The following is an 11,908-nucleotide window of genomic DNA, read 5'->3' on the forward strand; positions in this document are numbered from 1 at the left end:
TTACAACTCCACCTTCCTGCCTCCTCCTTTTTCCTGCCTCCTGCTCCTTGTTCCCCAGCTCCCACAATAGCTGGTGGGTAAGTGCCTGGTCTGTGGGTCCACTCGCTCGGTGTGAGTCTGGGCTCTAGTTCTGGGATCTTGGGCCACTCCAACTCGCTGAACCTGTTTGTTCCTCTGGAAGATGGGAGAGGCTGGTCCCCTCCTCACAGTATTGTTTTGAACATTAAATGAGATACTGCAAGGAAGAGCCTAGTACAAAGTCCTGCAGGGTTCCATAAATATTGTTTATCTTATCCTTAATAGTCTCTTGGCCTTCTTGATTTTCTTGGTGACCAGAGCTCAATGAAACCGGGATCAGGGAGGTTGGCAGCAGGTCCAAAGTCCATGTAGTAGGTGTTCAGTAACTGCCGTATGCTGAGTGCCCTTTCCAGTGAACCCCCCAAACTGTGCTGAACATGCTGAATTGATGCTTGGGAAGCACATCAGGACCTCCTCAGGTTTTGGGGCTGCTGTTTAAAGAAGGACAGGTTAGTATTTTGCTGCCCTAAGGAAGAGGTGAAGATCGGTGGATCAGTGGACAGAATGTCACTCCAGCCCAGCTGTCCCCGGTGCTCCCTCCCCGTCAACCTGAGGCTTGAGATAAAAAATCCCTGGAGACCCCACCTCATGCTGTGAAGGCCATGTGGGGGGGGGCAGTTATTAAGTAATACCCATTAAATTGCCTTAAGGACAATGTTCAAAATAGTTCTTCCTCCAGTTGGATGTAAGATATAGTTTGACACAAGGCTCTTCCTGATGACCCAATTTTATTTCCCCACTTTTATCTATGTGAAAATTCTCTGGTTTCAGGGTTTGCTTAATTTAACACTCTGTGGGGGTGCCTGGGTGGCTCAGCTGGTTAAGTGTCTGCCTTCAGCTAGGGTGATGATCCTGGAGTCCTAGAATCAAGACCCATGTCCTCCTCCAGCTCATGTTCTCTCTTTCAGTCTCTCTCTCTCTTGCTCACTCTCTGTCTCTCAAATAAATCAATACAGTCTTAAAAAAAAAAAAGGAACACTCTGTGAAAATTTACACATTCACCAAAGAAGTGAAAACAATGACCACGGTGTGTAGAGAGGGCTGTTTTCTGACCACTACAAAAATGGCTTTATATGCACACAGGTGTTTTCCTTGGGGGATCTTCACCCTGGCCTTGCCTCCTTCTCTTGGATCCTGGTCTGCTGCAGGCTCCCCATAGGCTGGGCTGGCGAGGTGTAGGAAAGGGGTCAGGAAGTACAACTGAGTGGCACTGACCATTGCCTGAGCCCTGAATGGAGCCCTGAACCACAGGGCAATCCAAACACTAACACTGAGCTCATAGCACAAAGACAAGTTCCGTTCCTTTGTGCTGCCCAGAGACTTTGCCAGCTCTTAGGTCACGTTGCCCGGAACCATGTGCTTTTGCACTGAAAGGCCCCATTGTGCTGACTAGTCAACAAGGCAAGGCAGAGTTTGCCCCCTGCATCAAAACCTGGACTGTCCCTGACTTCTTACGTGCTGAGAAGTGTGTGCTTAGTATTGTATTAAAGTAAACGGGGAGGGGCAGTTCCTAAAGCAAAGAAAAAATAGATGCTTATCTGTTCAGTATCTCAAATTGGAGGCTTTTGAAGTGACCTGAGAAATGGGCTTATTGCTTTCATTGCTTCCTTCCTTCCTTCTCCTCCTCCTCCTCTCTGGCATTGGTCCTCCTCTCCAAAACTTCCTTTCACAGTGACTCCAGGTTTGTGTCTGGAGTTTTCACCCCACTGCGTGGATAAACAAGCAAAACAGACTATTGTAAGTGCACTGAAGACATGGGCAGAAAGACTTGGAAAAGTTTCTGACACATAAACCCAGCTGGGTGTGAAGTGGTTCTTGCAGGGAAACAATGAAGTGAGCTGAGGGTATATTGAAAATTCAGCATTATTAAGAGCTGACTGTTTAACGCTTAAACACACTGTCTCTCAGACATGGGCCTCCGAGCACAAAACCAAGATCTTTGCCCTGCTTGGGTGTACCAGTGAGCCTGTCTGGTCCCAATTTCCTTGTCAATATAATAATGCATTTGCTTAGAGGACATTCAGGCTCCCTTGGGACGTCTCTGGGGTATGAGCTCAAATTCCAATTCTACTATTTGCCTCTTCCTGGTTCTGAAGATTTCACAGTATCCTTCTAGGAGACTGACATGGTAGAGGATGGAGGGAAAGAGTGAAAGCCTCCTCATTAATGCAGAAATCGAGGTAAGGGGCCACCGTCATTGAAGGCACTAAACCCATGGCGAATGTTGAAATGAGGGCAGTGACAGCAATTGACTCTACTCTTTGACACACAGGAGTCTTGATTTGAAATTCCTCAAGCTCTTTCTTTTCTCCTGGGTGCTCATTTCTTTCAAAACAATTTTCATCTGAAGTCAGGAGAACTGGCCCCGTTCAGGGTCTGCCACAAACTCAGGCAGGCCCTTTCCCCACCTCAGTTTCTTCACTGGTGAATGGGAGGTATGAGGTTAGCTGATTTGTAAAGGCCATCTAAGAGCTTTGTATTTCCTGGAAATTCCAGGAAATGCACACTCAAACCAGCATTCTGACAAGTGAAAAACCAGAAAAATGACTGAACTAATGATTTTCAGACATTGAACCACCAACACTGATTCCTGGGAAAGTGGAAACAAATGAGGTGAATCCTGTGATTGTCCCCAGTGGACTACCTTCAGAGAACTTCTAGGCCATAGTGCAGCAAAAGGGAATATGGGTGGGGCCCAGCAGTATCCCTGAGTAGAGGAGATGGAGCTGGGATCCCAGGGAGACCAATGAAACTAGAAGTCACAGGACAGAATACTTGGGGTGGGGGTACTGTACACACAGAACACTGCAGAGTTCTACAGAGTATCATCTTCAAGTGTTCAGCTGAGTACTGATCATCACATAGCATGTGAGGGAGCTCCATTAAACCAGGGAAAGAAGCACACACAAGGATTAGAGGGAACAATCCTTAGAGCTCACTTAGGACAGGGAATAGTCCTTAACACCAACAGCCGGAGTTGAAAACCTTAAAATTCATGGGGCATTGAGTAGAGTACTCAAAAGGGAATGGGCTCAGGAATGGGCTTAATTAGCCTAAGACCAAGTGCTGTTCTGGTCCTTCCTAACAAGGCTTAACAGCGAGCCTTGAAAGGACTAAACTATTTCCAAGTAACTGTGTCCCAGAACAACACCCAATAATATATTAAAAATAAAAGAATATCCAGCACTCAGTAGAGTGAAATTCAAGCAGAGAAACTTGAAGAACATTCTCTCAAGGCATAAGATAATCAAATTGCTCAAAACCAGTGAAAAAGAGAGACTCTTCAAAGTAGTCAGAGAAAAAAGTTATGAACAGAGGAACACAGGTAAGGATGAAAGCAGAGTTCTTGTCAGAAATAAAGCAAGTTGCAAAAAAAAAAAAAAAAAAAAGGAACAATAACCTTTAGAGGTCTGAAAGAAAAAATTGTCAACCTAGAATTCTATACCCAACCAAATAGTCTCGTAAGAAATGAATGCAAAAGGAAGACTTTTTAGATACACAAAACCTGAAAGAATTGAGCCCCAGCAAACCTGTACTGTAAGAAATATTAGAGAAACATGAAAGAAAGTCCTTCAGGCAGAAGGAAAATGAAACATGATAAAATACTGCCTCTACACGAAAGGATGGAGAGTTCTGGAGATGGAACTTCATTTCATTTATACATGTAGCAAGCTCTTAGGTGGGTCTACTTCTGTTGACCTGGGTACCAAGACCCAAGAGTGAGAAAAGATAATTTCTCAATACTCAAGCCAACATCCATAGGAGCCAGAGAACCAAGGATTCCTAAGATGAGACAGATGTGGCCCTGTTATGACCAACCACCATATTATATGTAAAAAGATGAGGAAAGAGAGAGAGAAGTCAATCTAAGAGTCATTGGAGTATAGTGAGTATGAGGAAAAGCAATTCCTCCCCTTCCTGTGGGGATGAAAAATAGAGGTAGCTGTCTTTTCTCTCCAGTAAGGGGATTCTGAGAAAATCATTAATAAAGATTGGGATATGAAGTAGTTCTCCATTTGGACAACTGAGAAAGGATTTGCTGATTTATCAGTACATCATTAGGAGCAGAGAAGAGTCTTGGAGAAAGAAGAGAAGGCACACAGAAGGGTTGCAGGGAGAAGCTGGAACACACCCAGTTTGCCAAGGCTAGGGAATGAGTTCTCTGTGGCTCATGTGCTTGTTACTTAGAAAGTAGTTGGATTTGTTCCATTTCCATCCTAAGATAGTCCTCTCCTACTCCCCAGGGAACTCTAGCTCAAAGAGTCTGTAGCTGTACATTCAGTGATGGGAGCTGAAGAACATGGAAGGGTTGAACCTGGATTTACCATATCCCTGCCCTGCAAGTCCCTCTGAAGAACTCATATGTATCCCCCAGAGGAGGCCAGTGTTTGGGTGTCCACCTCCCAGAGGGCATCAACTGTCAGTATAGCCTACAGCAGTGGTCTGTTTGTGTAAGACACCTGCCCTCTCCCTGTCTTAACTCTTAGCCCAACAAACTAGAGGAACCTGATCTGGAAGGAGAAAGCAGGGGCAGGAAGCAACCCAGAATTAGACCTTCAATCAGTCAGGTTCCAGGTTGTACAGGGTGGGGGGAGCTAAGAATGTGAGAATGGAACCAAGATTGGAAAGGATGTTTTAAATTCTACTGAGGTTTAATATCTGAAAACAACTTGAAAATTACGGATCTGCTGATGATGCCGTTAAGAGATCTACTACCCACTGGAGAAGGTAGACTTGGTATAGTACATCTGGGAAGAGTAAGAAAAATAAAAAGCTTTAATGCCTTGAAAATGAACAAACAAAAACTGTCTTCCTCCCAAAGGCACAACTACTTTTGTGAAGACTTTTCATCTTAGTGTGCTGGTTCCCAGGAGTGAGGGAGATGCTAATGAGGCCAGAAAGGGGCTCATGAGACCATCCACCCTTTCTTCCCTGCTTCTAGGGAACTCCCAGCATGCCTGGCTCTTGGACTGTGACTTTTCTCTGCAGCCAGCTGTTCTTTAGTGCATGGCCTACCTGCTGGGAAGGAAAACAGGAGAAAGTGACCTGGTCCAGCAAGGAAAGGCCTCATATGTCATGTGTCCCTTTTCAGCAGAGGGATGGTTTCTGAGTCCAAGCTCAGCTTCTGGAACATCCCTAGGCTCGCACAGCTGCTGTCCAGGTTAGTGCCACAGGAGAATTGCAGCTGATGCCTCTGCCTGAAGATAGGTGGGTGTCTGGCTCTCCTGGGAAGAGCCCTTCATACCCGGTGAGCTCCACCCCACTGGAAGCCTGGACATTTGGTTATCTTACCTCCTTTTTACTCTTCAAGTAATACACATTCTTAGTTGAATAAATGAGTACAGGTAAGTGAAGAGAAGAAGAGGTGGAGGAACAGAAATGGCTGAAACTCAGAGAAGCCTGGAGAAGCTGTCCTTGTCCTTTTCTTACTTCTGTTTACCTGTTTCATCTACTCCTTTTTCTTTTTTAAAGATTTTATTTATTTATTTGAGAGAGCGAGCACAAATTGGGCAGGGGAGAGGCAGAGGGAGAAGCAGGCTTCCCGCCCAGCAGGGAGCCCAATGTGGGGCTCAATCCCAGGACCCTGAGATCACAACCTGAGCAGAGGGCAGCTGCTTAATTGACTGAGCTACCCAGGCACCCTACTCCTTCTTTCTCTAATATCCTCTTATTTCTTCCCTTTCACCCCTTAATGTCTCTGTCGTCCCTTCTGCCATTTCAGTAATTTGGATTATTCCCCTCCAATCCCGTTTTGTCTTGGGGCTTTGAATCTTCTCTCCATTGCCCCACCTGCCTTTGTGCTACTTCCTAACTGCGGTTGGATGATAACACCCCCTCAGTGGCCTCTGCTTCACATCCTCTCGGATTTGCTGATGGGCAAGCGGAAGAGAGCATCTTTTCTAGTGGCTCCCACAATTCCTTAGGGACTCAGATTTAGGTCACATGCTTATCTCTGAACCAATGACTGGCCAGAGAATATGATGTTTTGATTGGTTACCTCTGGGCCACTCCCCAAGCCCTGGAGGTGGGGTCGAACCCTCATCCAGCCCATGGAAGTTAAAGGAAGGAGGGGCCAGCATGGGGGGATGGGAGGAAGCTGGGGGGGTGGTTGGGCGCAGTGGGGCGGTGGGGAGAGTGGGGAGATGGAGAGAGCCGGGAGAGGTGGATTCTCACCAGAAAATTAGGCTCTGTTCTGGGAATAATATCCTGGGAATCTCTGTCTTGGAAAAACAGTGAAATATTTCTTGCATAGACAGAAGAACTGTGACAGATTATGGGAAGATTTTGCTTTCGAGTGTAGTAAGTGCCAGAATCATACTGGAGGTGTGACTAAATAAATCGTGTCAAATGGACACAAATCTGAAGGATACACCTTAGTTTATTTACTACTACTTTTTTTTCCTTTAAAGAAAAAAAACCCTCATGTGTCTTAACCTAGTCTTCTTTTCCAACCAAATTCTCACCATTAAAAATAATTTCACTATTAAGGAGAACTTTTTCAGTGCCAGGTCCTGCCCTACACCCTTGACATGTTATTTTTAATCCTCCTAGGACTCTGCAGAGTAACCGATTCATCACATTTCAGAGATGAGGAAACTGAGGCTGAGGGAGGGTGAATAATTTTTCCCAGAGCAACACAACTAGTAGCTCCTACCACAGGATGCAAGCCCGGGTTGTATAGGCCAGAGTATCATTCTCTGCTAAGAAAATATCCCATTCCCTAAGCTTGTGTTTGGTTGCGTTTTGGAGGGATTTTAGTGCTCAGAGTGCTTTTGCACCTTCAGAAGCCAAAGATTCAGTTGCTTTTGAACATCTCAAAGGCCACAGGGACAGAAATAGCACTACATGGACAAGGAATTTGAAAGAAGAATCTAAAATTTCAGATATTGTATAGACCAAAGGATGCACGAATTGGGTCTTTTAATATGGATTAAAGGACGCCACACCCAGGTTTTCCAAAAGAAGCTCTTGCCTTTTGGTGTGCCTGGACTGGTGAGGCATGTGTGGGGTTCTTGAAAGCATTCTGATGCCATCTCTTGGTTGGGCCAAGGGCTTGGGAATTGGAATGCATGAGAAGGGAGCACCCAGGGGCGTTCTTCTCTTTGTACCTCCACGCATTTCTGTGGGCTGGTTTTCTTTTAATTTTGGCGCCACATCTCCAATGTTATTTGGCTTCCTAAAACTCTCAGTCACAAGATTTCAGGTCTGCAGTGATAGTTTCTGTTACCATCTTATCTGCTCCCAGAGTCCCTTTTCAGTTACAGAAATTCAGAGCCGGAAAGATGATGCTTTCCTCCCCCCAACAGGTGAGTCACCAAGAAAATGTTTGGGTCCTCAGAAGGTGATGGTTCCACTCCAAGTTGGTGAATTCCATGAGCAAACAAAGCTCTGTTTGTAACCCTGTCAGATAATAATCTGGGATGTGTTCTCTGTTCCGTACAGGAAATAAGAGGTGGGTGATCCTATTTGGCGGAATTTGCAGTCCTCTCTTTCGTCAGTATCCCTTATTTTGTTACTCATATTTTAACAGAAAGAAAAGAGGTCTTTTAGAAGACTGTGAAACCCTTATTTTGAATGGGGTAAGGAAGGAAGTGTGGGATGTGTCCAGAGGGCAGATCATTCATCTGTGTGGCTGGAGGGAAGGGGGTGTGGCGGTCTGGAGGAGGGCAGGGCTGGTTTTTAGGGAGGGCACTGAAGGTTCATCTGAGGGGGTTTCGGCTTTATTTTCAAAGCAGCGGGAGCTACCAAGGGCTTTTGGGGTGGTGGAGCAGAACTGTGTTTCAGGGAGAACAATTTATTAACGATATGTGAAACAGAATGGAATATAGAGCGAGTGGAGGCAGGGAGACCTGAGCGAGGGCCTCTAAAGTCCTCCAGACTGAAGCAGGAAGGCGGGCATTAGCAATTGGAGAGTGTCAGGATGGAAAAGATGGCACGGGGGCGGGGAAGAGCTACTGTAGAGACAGAAGTTACAGGGTCAGAGGGCATATGGAAGCCACAGGCGGTGCCAAGATTTCCACACGGGGAGGACGGTAGTGCCATGTGCAGAGGTAGGAAGAACATGGAGGAAGCATGTCATAACACGCCATGAAGGCGCACACATGAGCTGTTTGTTTCCACAATATCAGCTGTATTCGGTCATAAAGCAAAGTTAAGTCACAATTCTAAAGCAGGTCCAGAATTCCAAACTCAGTGACAGTTCACCATGTGGTTGAACTTGGCTTCTTACACGGCACACAGCAGGACAGAAGACAAGGCACACAGCACACAAGCTAACAGAAGGCTGCAGGAAGTGAACGCACCAAACGCAAAGTCAGTTCTGGGGGCGCGCAGCTGAGATGAGGTCTCGGTCCGGTCTCGGTGAGCTCTGACACTCACTGCTTCTGATGTTGGAGCAGGGAAGGGCTTTGGTTCTGTTCGGAGATCAGTCGGGCAGAGCCTTCAGTGGAACTTGCCTTTTTGAAGTGGTCAGACGTAGAGGGGTCAGGTCTGGAGAGTCTGACGATTTGCTGCCCAAATCTTCCCCTTTTTAAAGGGATTGAATCAGTTTGGGGTCTCTGAGACCTCCTCTGGTTCTGCTCCTTATCAGTTCTAGGGCATCAGCTGATGTGGGTGCCGGCGATATCCCCCGGCTGCAGTACCTTAACTGCTTGTGTCATTGCTGGACACAGGCCCCTGCATGGCATGGGAGACTCCATGTTGGCCTCTAGGAAGCACAAGTTTAAAAGAAGGGACCATGAATCCCCTTTTGGACATACTAAGTTTGGGGGATCAATGGGATAGGTAAGTGGGGTTGCTTAGAAGGCAACTGGATATGAGCACCTACAACCCAGAGGCTCAAACTATTAGCTAAGTTTTTATTTTTTTTTAAGGTTTTTTTTTTTGTTGTTTTTTGTTTTTTTTTTGAGAGAGAGAATGTGAGTGTGAGGGGAGGGGGAGAGAAAGACTCTCAAGCAGACTCCGTGCTGAGCACAGAGCCTGACCTGGGGCTCATCTCAGGGCCTGAGATCACAACCTAAATCAAGAGTCGGAAGATTAACCAACCGAGCTACCCAAGCGCCCTATTAAACTATTAGCTACGCTTTTAGCCCATGTCACCTGCACTGAGGGTTTGGTCGGAGGCATAACTCTGGATGAGGATATGAGAGGTTTCTAAGGGAGCAATCAAAAGTAAGGGATTGGGGTGCCTGGGTGGCTCAGTGGGTTAAAGCCTCTGCCTTCGGCTCAGGTCATGATCTCAGGGTCCTGAGATCGAGCCCTGCATTGGGCTCTCTGCTCAGCAGGGAGCCTGCTCCCCTCTTTCTCTGTCTGCCTCTCTGCCTACTTGTGATCTCTATCAAATAAATAAATAAAATATTTAAAAAAAATGTCAGGGGAACTGGGCAAGTCCTTGAAGAATGCTGATTTAGGGAATGGGAGGAAGGAGTTAGAGAAGTAGTCCAACCGGAAAAGAACAGGGGTCTGTGAAGCTGAGGAAGAGTTTTAAGAAGGGGGTGGGAAGCAATATCCAGTTTGGTAAAGGGGAAGAGAAGGCTGAGGATGGGAGCTGCTGATCCTTGAGAGAATGCTTACAGGACAGTGGTGAGGGTCGAAACCAAAGTACGGAACACTGAAAAATAAGTGGCTATAATTAATGCCACTGAATTGTACATTTATTTTTCTAAGATTTTATTTATTTGACAGAGAAAGAGAGAGAGAGAGAGACAGAGCACAAGCAGGGTGGGGCACAGGAGAAGACAGAGGCAGAGGGAGAGGGAGAAGCCGGCATGCGGGGCTCCATCCCAGGACCCTGGGACCAGGATCTGAGCTGAAGGCAGTTGCTTTACCGACTGAGCCACCCAGATGCCCCTGAATCACACATTTAAAAATGATTAAAATGGCAAACTTTGTGTCACCTTTTACCACAAAAAAACACGTAAGTGGGTGAAAAATGAAAACATTGAAAAAATCATCTCTTCTCGTGAGTGGCCTGAGATGATCTCTGAAAATGGCTCTCTGTTCACTTGACCCAGAAAAGCCTACAAAATCATGCAAACCAAAAGGTTCAAATCTTTGTGTTCACTTTAAGAACACACGTGAAACTGCTCAGGCCATCAAGGGTATGTGTATCAGAAAAGCCACCGGGTCTCTGAAGGACATCACTGCGGAAGCAGCGTGTGCCATTCTGTCGAGACAATGGTAGAGCGGGTAAGGTGTGCCCAGCCAAACAGCGGGGCTGGACCCAGGGCCGGTGGCCCAAATTGAGTGCTGAATTGTTACTGCACATGCCGAAAAATACAGAGAATACTGCTGCAGTCAAGGGGCTAGATGTAGATTCTCTGGTCTTTGAGCACATCCAGGTGAACAAAGCCCCATGGTGAGGCGTAGAACTTACAGGGCTCATGGTCGGATTAACCCTTATGTGAGCTCTTCCTGCCACACGGAGCTGGTCCTTACTGGAAAAGTACAGACTGTCCCTAAATCAGAAAAGGAGGTTGCAGGGAAAAAAAAGATATCCCAGAAGAAAGTGAAGAAAGAAAAACTTAGGGTCCCAGAGTAAATTCTGCATAAAATACATGCAAAAAAAAAAAAAAGTCATACTGTTCTCTGCACTTCTCTCTATGCTTGAAAGAAACTGATTTAAAAAGTAAGGGGGGAAAAAAGTAAGCAGGAAAAAATTAAGTGGTAATTCAGAAATGGAGGTAACAAATACAGATTACTTTTTAGAGAGATTAGTAGCTGAGCGTAGAAACGGAAGGATGGCACAGCTTGAAAGGGCAATGGGATAGAATTTATTTTTCTTTTGATGCGGCAACTTGACCATGTTTCTAGGTTGAGTGTAAGGATCCAGAGGCTAGGGGAGAATGAAGATGAGGGCTGTGTAGTGGGTTGAATGATGGCACCCAAAAAGGTATGTCCACATAGTAACCCCTGGAACTGGGAATGTGACCTTATTTGGAAAGAGGGTCTTCCCAGATGTAGTGAAAGGATCCTGAGATAAGATGATCTGGATTCTCCAGTGGGCAGGAAATCCAATGACAAGTACCTTTGCAATGGACAGGAGAGAAAACACAGGAAGACTAGGAGGAGGCCATATGAAGAAAAAGACGGTGGGAGGGATGTAGCTACAAGGCAGGGATGGCTGGTGCCACCAGAAGCTGGAAGGGGCAAGGAAGGAATCTCCCCCAAAGCCCCTGGAGGGAGCATGACCCTGCCAACACCTCGATTTCAGACATCTGCCCTCCAGAACTATGAGAGAATATATTTCTATTGTTTTTTAAAAAATTATGTTCAGTTAGCCACTGTATATTACATCATTAGTTTTTGATGCGGTGTTCAATGATTCATTAGTTACATATAACAACTAGTAGACATCCCAACACGTGCCCTCCTTAAACCCATCACCTTGTTACCCCCTTCCCTCCGAGACCCTCAGTTCGTTTCCCAGGATCCATAGCCTCTCGTGGTTCCTCTCCCTCTCTGATTTCTCCCCTTTTGGATTTCCTTCCCTTCCCCCGTGGTCCTCTGTGTCCTTGCTTATGTTTTACATATGAGTGAGACCATGTGATGATTGTTTTAAGCTGCCATGTTGGTGGGCATTTGTTCCAGCAGCCTAGGACATGAACGCAGAGGGAGGTGGGAGGTATTTGGCCAGCCTGGGGTCCTGAAATAGACCCGGAGCTGTATCCTGGGCATCTAGTGTTCTGTGCCTCCCCAGGGCCAACACAACCAGGTGCTTGGTTATGAGCTTAGAAACTTTGGCCTCAAATAAACAGAAATTGCAGAATTTCACTTACAGATATAATTTCCTTTTGCCTTCATTTTTTTTCCTCTTTCACTCAGTTTCAGA

General features: G+C 46.0%; 1 pseudogene; it reads left to right on the plus strand.

Annotated features, from left to right (window-relative positions):
* The first annotated feature begins 10,045 nt into the window (after positions 1-10,045).
* LOC116588111 lies at positions 10,046-10,618 on the plus strand (annotated as a pseudogene).
* Positions 10,619-11,908: the final 1,290 nt, after the last annotated feature.

The sequence above is a fragment of the Mustela erminea genome, chromosome 4 (assembly GCF_009829155.1).
Source record: "Mustela erminea isolate mMusErm1 chromosome 4, mMusErm1.Pri, whole genome shotgun sequence".
NCBI classification, from domain to species: domain Eukaryota; kingdom Metazoa; phylum Chordata; class Mammalia; order Carnivora; family Mustelidae; genus Mustela; species Mustela erminea.